The sequence below is a fragment of the Dendropsophus ebraccatus genome, unplaced genomic scaffold (genome assembly GCF_027789765.1).
Source record: "Dendropsophus ebraccatus isolate aDenEbr1 unplaced genomic scaffold, aDenEbr1.pat pat_scaffold_1085_ctg1, whole genome shotgun sequence".
Classification (NCBI taxonomy): Eukaryota; Metazoa; Chordata; class Amphibia; order Anura; family Hylidae; genus Dendropsophus; species Dendropsophus ebraccatus.
The window spans coordinates 46,897-56,850 of record NW_027208502.1 but is presented as its reverse complement, the minus strand read 5'-3'; the positions used below and the strand labels follow the sequence as shown (position 1 = coordinate 56,850).

Genomic DNA, 9,954 nt, shown 5'->3' with positions numbered 1-9,954 from the left:
GAGATGCAGTGTGAAAGCACGTCCGGTCCGCCATCTGAGAGGGTGGAGCGCATAATAGGGTATGTATGTCTGGCTTCGCCCTTAACAAGAAGGACGTGGTGTCCGAGAAGGGGAGTTTTCGGGAAAACCGTTGTGGCCATCGCTTCTCGGCCTTTTGGCTAAGACCAAGTGTTGGTCTGGTTGAAGGGTGTCGGAAGCTTAGCTCCCATTGGGGGCGGCTGAAGACTAGAGAGAGCGATCGCAGCCATGGGCGTCAAGGTGCGCTATGCCGGGACCGGGGAACCTCGGGTCAAGAACGGATTCAGGATTGATGTGGAAGCCGGGAAGGAGGAGCACTTCAGTTTGAAGGTATTGGTGAATGATGTTTTGTATCATACCCTGAATGTAAAGCGCGAAAGTATTTTGTGCCTACAAGATCCTAAGAAAGGAACTTTTGTGTTGGTCCTTTACCGCTGCTGCATATTGTCACCAATTGTACCGCATGCTCCAGGAGAAATCTGCTGAGTCCGTTTAGATGGCCTAACCTTTACGGTTTTATACAGCAGGGGAGAAGTGCCGCTTGTGGTCTTTATGTATAACCCCCATGTACCACAGGAAGACATTGTGGCCTTTTTGCGAAGACATTGTGCGGCTGTTAGCTTCTCTCACAGGGTCCAAAACAGTGAATCCTTGTGGACGGGAAAATATAAGTTTTTCGTAATTTTCCATGAAGACCCAGAGAGTCCTGGTGGGATTCGCTATCCTCCCTTGAATTTTGCCATTGGAAGGGACAGAGGATATTTGTTCTTTCCCCAATGCACCCAGATTTTGTCGTAAATGTAAGAATTTTGGGCATATGCAAGAGGATTGTAAAGCCACAGAGACAAAATGTGGACGGTGTCATCAGGGAGGGCACTTGGCTGGACAGTGTACAAACGCAATTGTCTGCAATGTGTGTGGTGGTGAAGGTCATGTTTTCAAGGATTGTGAATTGCGCACAAGAAGGCGTTATGCAGAGGTGGTGGGTTCTGGCCAAGAAAGGCCTCAGAGTGAGCAGCGTGTGGAGGTGGAGGAGACTGTGCAGATGGAGGTGTCCCCGGTGGAGAGTGAAATCTCTCATGAAGCCAGTGTGCAAGGAGAGGGGGAGGTGGAAGGCACGGGGCCTGAAACTCCCACTCTCTCCTGGAGTGAAAGCCCGGCAGAGTTGGAAAGTGGAGGTGGTGGCCAGGGGGATTTTTCCTCTACAAGGCCTTTGGAGGAAGCCCTGGACTTGGCGCCCAAAAGGGCGAGAGTTTTGCTTTCGCCGTCTAGTGAAGGTGATGTAAGTCCTGGTCGGGACGCTGTTTATCCGGTGTCAACTATTCCAACGGATGTTCCTTTTTTAGAAGGAGTAGGGGACATTGGCCTTTACATCAGGTTGCCGGTGTCCCGGAGAAGAAGGATGAGAGAGAGATGGGGCGTCTATAGTCCACTTGCGCTCCGAGTGAAAACATGGTGGCCGAAGTTGCATGTCATGTCCTATCCGTGAATGTGAGGCAGATAAAAACTAAGGCCCGAAGAGCTGCAGTCCTGGACTATGTCAGAGGTCTGGGAGCTGATATTGTCTGTCTGCAGGAGTGTGGCATTGTGGACTCTTTGGGGGACCAGGACTGGCCTTATGGGCAGTATGTTTGGTCCGGTTCTAATAAGAACAAAATGATGGTGTGGGATTTTGTTGGGTAGTAGGGAAGTCAAGTTAGAGAGTTATATTGTGGTGGAGGTGGGAAGGTGTGTTATGGCGGTGGTGGTTTATAAGGGTTGTAAGATAAGGATTTGTAATGTGTATGCTCCTACGGCAAAAGAGGAAAGGGCAAGTCTGTTTGAAAAACTGTGTCTGTTTTTGCCAGGGAGAATTCCAGTAATTTTGGCGGGAGATTTGAATTGTGTCACAGAGGGTGCTGGGCTGGATATCACTGGGCGAAGGGTTAATCACTTGATTGCTGATTTTCTTTTGGTTGATGCAGCTGTGAGTAAATTGGGAAAGTCACCACCTGCGACGTATAGAGCTGACAGGGGAGGTGTGGAATCTAGGATAGATTATATCCTCGCTTCAAAAAATTTGGAATGCTTGTCTTTTTTTCAGCAGGCAGTTCCGTTTTCGGACCATGATTATTTGAAAGCTGTATTTGCATGTGGAATAAAAGGAGTGTGTGGTAAAGGTGTATGGAAGCTGAATGTTAAGTTACTTGAGGAGATGAAAGCTATGGATGAGTTCAAGTGTGCTTATAGGGGATGGCAGGGTAGGAAGCATGAATATGATTGTATCTTAGAGTGGTGGGATTGGATGAAAGGTGAGTGTAAGAAATTTTTTAGGAAATGGGGATATAAAAAGGCGGCTATTTTGAGGAACAAATATAGAGAGTTAAGTGTGAGGATTGATTGGTTGCATAAATTAAGTATGAATGGGGTGGAGGTGAAAGATCTGTTGGAGGATGCAAAGAGTGAAATGAAGAAAATGATGGAGCAAAAGGGTAAAGAGATTATTTATAGGTCAAAAGTAGAGCATCTGGATATGAATGAGAAATGTACAAGTTTTTTCTTTAAGAAAGTGTGTGGGAGGAGGAATGATATGGATAAGGTGGTTAATAAGGAAGGAGAGTGTGTGGTGGGTGAAGAGGTTATAAGAGAAGTGGAAAGTTTCTATGGTGAATTATATGAACACAAGTGGATTGATGAGGGTTTGGTAGGTGAGGTACTAAATGGTCTGGAGAGTAAGCTTAGGGAGAGTGATGGTGAATTGTTGTGTGAGGAGCTGACTGAGGAGGAAGTAAGAAGTGCAGTGATGAGTGCAAAGAAAAATAAAACGCCAGGGAAAGATGGGATTCCAATTGAATTGTATGTGAAGGCATGGGAGATTATGGGTAAGGATATGTGTGAGGTGTGTCAGTATATGTGGAAAAATGATGTTTTGAGTGCTTCAATGAAAGAAGGAGTGGTAGTTTTGATATACAAGAAAGGGGATAAAATGTGCTTGGGGAATTGGAGACCTATTACTTTGTTGAATGCGGACTATAAGGTTTTTAGTAAGATTGTGTGCGGGCGTATGCGGGAGGTAATTGATCAGGTGATTGGTGTGGATCAGGTGTGTGCGATTCCTGGGAGAAGTATGACTGATAACTTGTTTTTGTTGAGGGATTTGTTTGGTGATAGTATGGATAGAAAGCAGAAGTGTATGGTGTTGGCTGTGGACTTTGAAAAGGCGTTTGATCGTGTATCGCATGATTTTATGTTTAGAGTGTTGGAGAGAATGGGTTTTCCAAAGAAGTTTGTGGATGTAGTGAGAAGTTTGTATGCAGATGTGACAAGCGAGGTGTTGATAAATGGGGTGTTGAGTAGTAAGGTGAGAGTGAGGTCGGGGGTCAGGCAAGGTTGCCCTATGTCCCCGATATTGTTTGTAAGTGTGATTGAGCCTTTGTTGTGTGGTATAAGGGGTGACAAACTGATGAGAGGATTATTGATACCGGGGAGTGCTGGTAAGAATGTGAAGGTGCTGGGTTATATGGATGATATTGTGGTGGTGAGTGATAATATGGCTAGCATGAACAGGGCAAAATTGTGGTTAGATTTTTCTGTGGGGCGTACTGCGGTTAAAGTTAATTGGAATAAGTGTGTCTTTAAGTGTTTTGGGGATAAGGAGGTAAGGATGGATGGGGTGGAATGCGAAGTGGGGTGCAATCAAAATTTTAGGGATCCAGTTTAATGATGATTTGAAAGGGAATGAAAGTTGGAATGAGTGCGGGACTCGGATTGAACGAAAGCTGAATTTTTGGAGGGACGCGTGAGCTGACTTTAGTGGGGAAGGTGCTGGTTGTGAAAGCGGTTATTTTACCTATTGTGTTGTTTTGTGCGAATGTGTTTCCGTTTGCGGTGAGAAACGTGAAAAAGGCGGAGAAAATGTGTTTTACTTTTTTGTGGGGTAGTAGAATGGAGAAATTGAAAAAGGGAATATGTGTATAAGTCATGTGTGCATGGGGGATTGGGGTTTCCGAATTTCAGGTTTTCTTAGGGCTTAGCTATATTAAATTTGATTGTGTTGTTGGGGAAAGGGAATAAGGCTGGATGTATGGTACGGTATATGGCTGGATGGATGTTGTATGGGCTAAAATGGATAGAATGGGATGCAAGTGTGCCTGTGGCTTTTAAGTGTCAAGCATGGTATATGAAAGTAGAAAATTTGTGATTGATTTTGATTTGTTAAGTGTACCTGTGAGTGACTTTAGGGAAAAGAAGAAAGTGATGAGAAGAATAGATGCGGGAGAATTGGTGTGCAATATTGGTGGTTTGAGGACGGATGAGGCTTTGACAGTTTGGAAGAAGATGGGAGTGAAGGGTATGTCAAATAAGCAGCATGATGTGGTATGGATGGCTTTGCATGATATTTTACCGGTGAGACAAGTACAGAAGAGGCGTGAATTGATTAGGTATGAGGTGTGTCCAAGGGATGGTTGTGGGTCAAGTGAGTCAGTGAGGCATATGATGTGGGACTGTGATTATGCATATAATGTATGGAAAGGTGTAGGAGGTTTGTGCAAAGAATTGGCTGGTGTGACTTTTGTAGACTGGCGAGTGGCAATGTTTGGTATGGGTGCTTCTAGTAAGATTAAGGAGAGAATAATGTGGTTGATTATGGCGTGTGTGATGGAGAGTTTATGGGATGTGCGGAATTTGTGGGTTTTTAGGAGAAAGTTTGTGTCAGTTAATGAATGTTTGAGGTTGATATTGGCTAGGTTGTATGTAATATATCTTTGGGATAAGCAGCATGGTGGTGACTTAGATAGTGAGGGAGTGTGGAAGTTTAAGAAGTGGAGATTCTTGGTAAAAGTTTAGTATGCGATTATATGTAAATAAGTGTATGTTATATGTAAATAAGTATGTAAATAGGTGTGTATAGGTGGTGTATAATTTTGTATTTTTACTGTTTTTTTGGTGTTTAAAAATGACAATAGGACCATTATGATGAAATGGTTGGAGAAGCGTTTATGCTTGAAACAGTTTATGCTGTTTTTTTACGCTTTTAACCATCTGAATGGTTTTAAAAAAAAAAAAAAAAAAAAAAAAAAAAAAAAAAAAAAAAAATCTGTTCTTATCAGTTTAATATCTGATACGTCCCCTATCTGGGGACCATATATTAAATGGATTTTTAGAACAGGGAGATGGAAAAAGAGCTTGCTCTGTCCTCTCCAGGCATTGACCTGGTATTGCAGTGCCTCCAGGTTCAGTGCACCCCCTAATGAGTTTGCAAAAAACAGAGCAAAAGAATGAAGAAGGAAACAAGCCGGCTGCACCTGAAACTACTGTGTTGCAAGAAACATCCCTCGAGTGTGTTGTGCGCAGGTGGACCGACCCCGAAAAATTAGCCCGAGTGTGGCTACGAAAAGTTTGTTTGTCCAAGACTTGCTGGCCTCTGTTGCCATGGCAACCAACTGGCAGAGTTGTTTACAACTTGGCTGCCGGGCCAGTGCTGGTGATGTCATCGCGGGACGTGATGTCATCAAGGCTTTGCTGCTATACACAGCTGCCAGCACAACAAGCAGCTCAGTTGCAGCCGGTCAAGCGACCGAGCAGGTAGGTGGAAAGGTAGGTGCAGTTTATTAAACCGTTTCCTTTGGATTTGATTTCCTGGTGGCCGGCCGATGTATCCTGCTGATGCTGCCTGCCTACGGCTCCAGCTGGGAGAATTCACCCTCCATGTTCTTTGATAGATAGATTAGATACATTAGATAGAATAGATAGGATAGATAGGATAGATTAGATAGATAGATAGATAGATAGATAGATAGATAGATAGATAGATAGATAGGTAGGTAGGTAGGTAGGTAGGTACTAATAATAAGCTAGGCCAGCTAGGCAGCCAGCCACAGAGACAGCCAGCCAGCTACAGAGACAGCCAGCCAAAGAGCTAGCTGCATGTCATGTATGCCAGACAGAGACGGAGACAGAGACAGAGACGTGTATGTCTGCCATCCATCAGGTGGAAAGCAGACGCAGTGTGATTGGGGGGGTGGAGCTATTCAGATTTGAGAGCAGAAAGGAAGACAGAGGCAGTGCTAGGCAATAGGAGATGCAGTGTGAAAGCACGTCCGGTCCGCCATCTGAGAGGGTGGAGCGCATAATAGGGTATGTATGTCTGGCTTCGCCTTAACAAGAAGGACGTGGTGTCCGAGAAGGGGAGTTTTCGGGAAACCGTTGTGGCCATCGCTTCTCGGCCTTTTGGCTAAGATCAAGTGTAGTATCTGTTCTTATCAGTTTAATATCTGATACGTCCCCTATCTGGGGACCATATATTAAATGGATTTTTAGAACAGGGAGATGGAAAAAGAGCTTGGCTCTGTCCTCTCCAGGCATTGACCTGGTATTGCAGTGCCTCCAGGTTCAGTGCACCCCCTAATGAGTTTGCAAAAAACAGAGCAAAAGAATGAAGAAGGAAACAAGCCGGCTGCACCTGAAACTACTGTTTTGCAAGAACATCCCTCGAGTGTGTTGTGCGCAGGTGGACCGACCCCGAAAAATTAGCCCGAGTGTGGCTACGAAAAGTTTGTTTGTCCAAGACTTGCTGGCCTCTGTTGCCATGGCAACCAACTGGCAGAGTTGTTTACAACTTGGCTGCCGGGCCAGTGCTGGTGATGTCATCGCGGGACGTGATGTCATCAAGGCTTTGCTGCTATACACAGCTGCCAGCACAACAAGCAGCTCAGTTGCAGCCGGTCAAGCGACCGAGCAGGTAGGTGGAAAGGTAGGTGCAGTTTATTAAACCGTTTCCTTTGGATTTGATTTCCTGGTGGCCGGCCGATGTATCCTGCTGATGCTGCCTGCCTACGGCTCCAGCTGGGAGAATTCACCCTCCATGTTCTTTGATAGATAGATTAGATACATTAGATAGAATAGATAGGATAGATAAGGATAGATTAGATAGATAGATAGATAGATAGATAGATAGATAGATAGATAGATAGATAGATAGGTAGGTAGGTAGGTAGGTACTAATAATAAGCTAGCCAGCTAGGCAGCCAGCCACAGAGACAGCCAGCCAGCTACAGAGACAGCCAGCCAAAGAGCTAGCTGCATGTCATGTATGCCAGACAGAGACGGAGACAGAGACAGAGACGTGTATGTCTGCCATCCATCAGGTGGAAGCAGACGCAGTGTGATTGGGGGGTGGAGCTATTCAGATTTGAGAGCAGAAAGGAAGACAGAGGCAGTGCTAGGCAATAGGAGATGCAGTGTGAAAGCACGTCCGGTCCGCCATCTGAGAGGGTGGGAGCGCATAATAGGGTATGTATGTCTGGCTTTCGCCTTAACAAGAAGGACGTGGTGTCCGAGAAGGGGAGTTTTCGGGAAACCGTTGTGGCCATCGCTTCTCGGCCTTTTGGCTAAGATCAAGTGTAGTATCTGTTCTTATCAGTTTAATATCTGATACGTCCCCTATCTGGGACCATATATTAAATGGATTTTTAGAACAGGGAGATGGAAAAAGAGCTTGCTCTGTCCTCTCCAGGCATTGACCTGGTATTGCAGTGCCTCCAGGTTCAGTGCACCCCCTAATGAGTTTGCAAAAAACAGAGCAAAAGAATGAAGAAGGAAACAAGCCGGCTGCACCTGAAAACTACTGTTTTGCAAGAAACATCCCTCGAGTGTGTTGTGCGCAGGTGGACCGACCCCGAAAAATTAGCCCGAGTGTGGCTACGAAAAGTTTGTTTGTCCAAGACTTGCTGGCCTCTGTTGCCATGGCAACCAACTGGCAGAGTTGTTTACAACTTGGCTGCCGGGCCAGTGCTGGTGATGTCATCGCGGGACGTGATGTCATCAAGGCTTTGCTGCTATACACAGCTGCCAGCACAACAAGCAGCTCAGTTGCAGCCGGTCAAGCGCACCGAGCAGGTAGGTGGAAAGGTAGGTGCAGTTTATTAAACCGTTTCCTTTGGATTTGATTTCCTGGTGGCCGGCCGATGTATCCTGCTGATGCTGCCTGCCTACGGCTCCAGCTGGGAGAATTCACCCTCCATGTTCTTTGATAGATAGATTAGATACATTAGATAGAATAGATAGGATAGATAGGATAGATTAGATAGATAGATAGATAGATAGATAGATAGATAGATAGATAGATAGATAGATAGATAGGTAGGTAGGTAGGTAGGTACTAATAATAAGCTAGCCAGCTAGGCAGCCAGCCACAGAGACAGCCAGCCAGCTACAGAGACAGCCAGCCAAAGAGCTAGCTGCATGTCATGTATGCCAGACAGAGACGGAGACAGAGACAGAGACGTGTATGTCTGCCATCCATCAGGTGGAAGCAGACGCAGTGTGATTGGGGGGTGGAGCTATTCAGATTTGAGAGCAGAAAGGAAGACAGAGGCAGTGCTAGGCAATAGGAGATGCAGTGTGAAAGCACGTCCGGTCCGCCATCTGAGAGGGTGGAGCGCATAATAGGGTATGTATGTCTGGCTTCGCCTTAACAAGAAGGACGTGGTGTCCGAGAAGGGGAGTTTTCGGGAAACCGTTGTGGCCATCGCTTCTCGGCCTTTTGGCTAAGATCAAGTGTAGTATCTGTTCTTATCAGTTTAATATCTGATACGTCCCCTATCTGGGGACCATATATTAAATGGATTTTTAGAACAGGGAGATGGAAAAAGAGCTTGCTCTGTCCTCTCCAGGCATTGACCTGGTATTGCAGTGCCTCCAGGTTCAGTGCACCCCCTAATGAGTTTGCAAAAAACAGAGCAAAAGAATGAAGAAGGAAACAAGCCGGCTGCACCTGAAACTACTGTTTTGCAAGAAACATCCCTCGAGTGTGTTGTGCGCAGGTGGACCGACCCCGAAAAATTAGCCCGAGTGTGGCTACGAAAAGTTTGTTTGTCCAAGACTTGCTGGCCTCTGTTGCCATGGCAACCAACTGGCAGAGTTGTTTACAACTTGGCTGCCGGGCCAGTGCTGGTGATGTCATCGCGGGACGTGATGTCATCAAGGCTTTGCTGCTATACACAGCTGCCAGCACAACAAGCAGCTCAGTTGCAGCCGGTCAAGCGACCGAGCAGGTAGGTGGAAAGGTAGGTGCAGTTTATTAAACCGTTTCCTTTGGATTTGATTTCCTGGTGGCCGGCCGATGTATCCTGCTGATGCTGCCTGCCTACGGCTCCAGCTGGGAGAATTCACCCTCCATGTTCTTTGATAGATAGATTAGATACATTAGATAGAATAGATAGGATAGATAGGATAGATTAGATAGATAGATAGATAGATAGATAGATAGATAGATAGATAGATAGATAGGTAGGTAGGTAGGTAGGTACTAATAATAAGCTAGCCAGCTAGGCAGCCAGCCACAGAGACAGCCAGCCAGCTACAGAGACAGCCAGCCAAAGAGCTAGCTGCATGTCATGTATGCCAGACAGAGACGGAGACAGAGACAGAGACGTGTATGTCTGCCATCCATCAGGTGGAAGCAGACGCAGTGTGATTGGGGGGTGGAGCTATTCAGATTTGAGAGCAGAAAGGAAGACAGAGGCAGTGCTAGGCAATAGGAGATGCAGTGTGAAAGCACGTCCGGTCCGCCATCTGAGAGGGTGGAGCGCATAATAGGGTATGTATGTCTGGCTTCGCCTTAACAAGAAGGACGTGGTGTCCGAGAAGGGGAGTTTTCGGGAAACCGTTGTGGCCATCGCTTCTCGGCCTTTTGGCTAAGATCAAGTGTAGTATCTGTTCTTATCAGTTTAATATCTGATACGTCCCCTATCTGGGGACCATATATTAAATGGATTTTTAGAACAGGGAGATGGAAAAAGAGCTTGCTCTGTCCTCTCCAGGCATTGACCTGGTATTGCAGTGCCTCCAGGTTCAGTGCACCCCCTAATGAGTTTGCAAAAAACAGAGCAAAAGAATGAAGAAGGAAACAAGCCGGCTGCACCTGAAACTACTGTTTTGCAAGAAACATCCCTC

General features: G+C 45.9%; 4 non-coding genes and 1 pseudogene across 4 annotated transcripts; all 5 read left to right on the top strand.

The window, feature by feature from the left end:
• Positions 1-5,025: 5,025 nt before the first annotated feature.
• Positions 5,026-5,247, top strand: LOC138774770 (U2 spliceosomal RNA; annotated as a pseudogene).
• A 965-nt stretch (positions 5,248-6,212) lies between these two features.
• Positions 6,213-6,404, top strand: LOC138774763 (U2 spliceosomal RNA). Its single transcript, XR_011360391.1, has one exon. It is a non-coding gene; the product is annotated as a U2 spliceosomal RNA (small nuclear RNA).
• Positions 6,405-7,368: 964 nt separating this feature from the next.
• LOC138774764 (U2 spliceosomal RNA) lies at positions 7,369-7,558 on the top strand. The gene has a single exon (XR_011360392.1). It is a non-coding gene; the product is annotated as a U2 spliceosomal RNA (small nuclear RNA).
• A 968-nt stretch (positions 7,559-8,526) lies between these two features.
• LOC138774762 (U2 spliceosomal RNA) lies at positions 8,527-8,717 on the top strand. Its single transcript, XR_011360390.1, has one exon. It is a non-coding gene; the product is annotated as a U2 spliceosomal RNA (small nuclear RNA).
• A 958-nt stretch (positions 8,718-9,675) lies between these two features.
• LOC138774761 (U2 spliceosomal RNA) lies at positions 9,676-9,866 on the top strand. The gene has a single exon (XR_011360389.1). It is a non-coding gene; the product is annotated as a U2 spliceosomal RNA (small nuclear RNA).
• Positions 9,867-9,954: the final 88 nt, after the last annotated feature.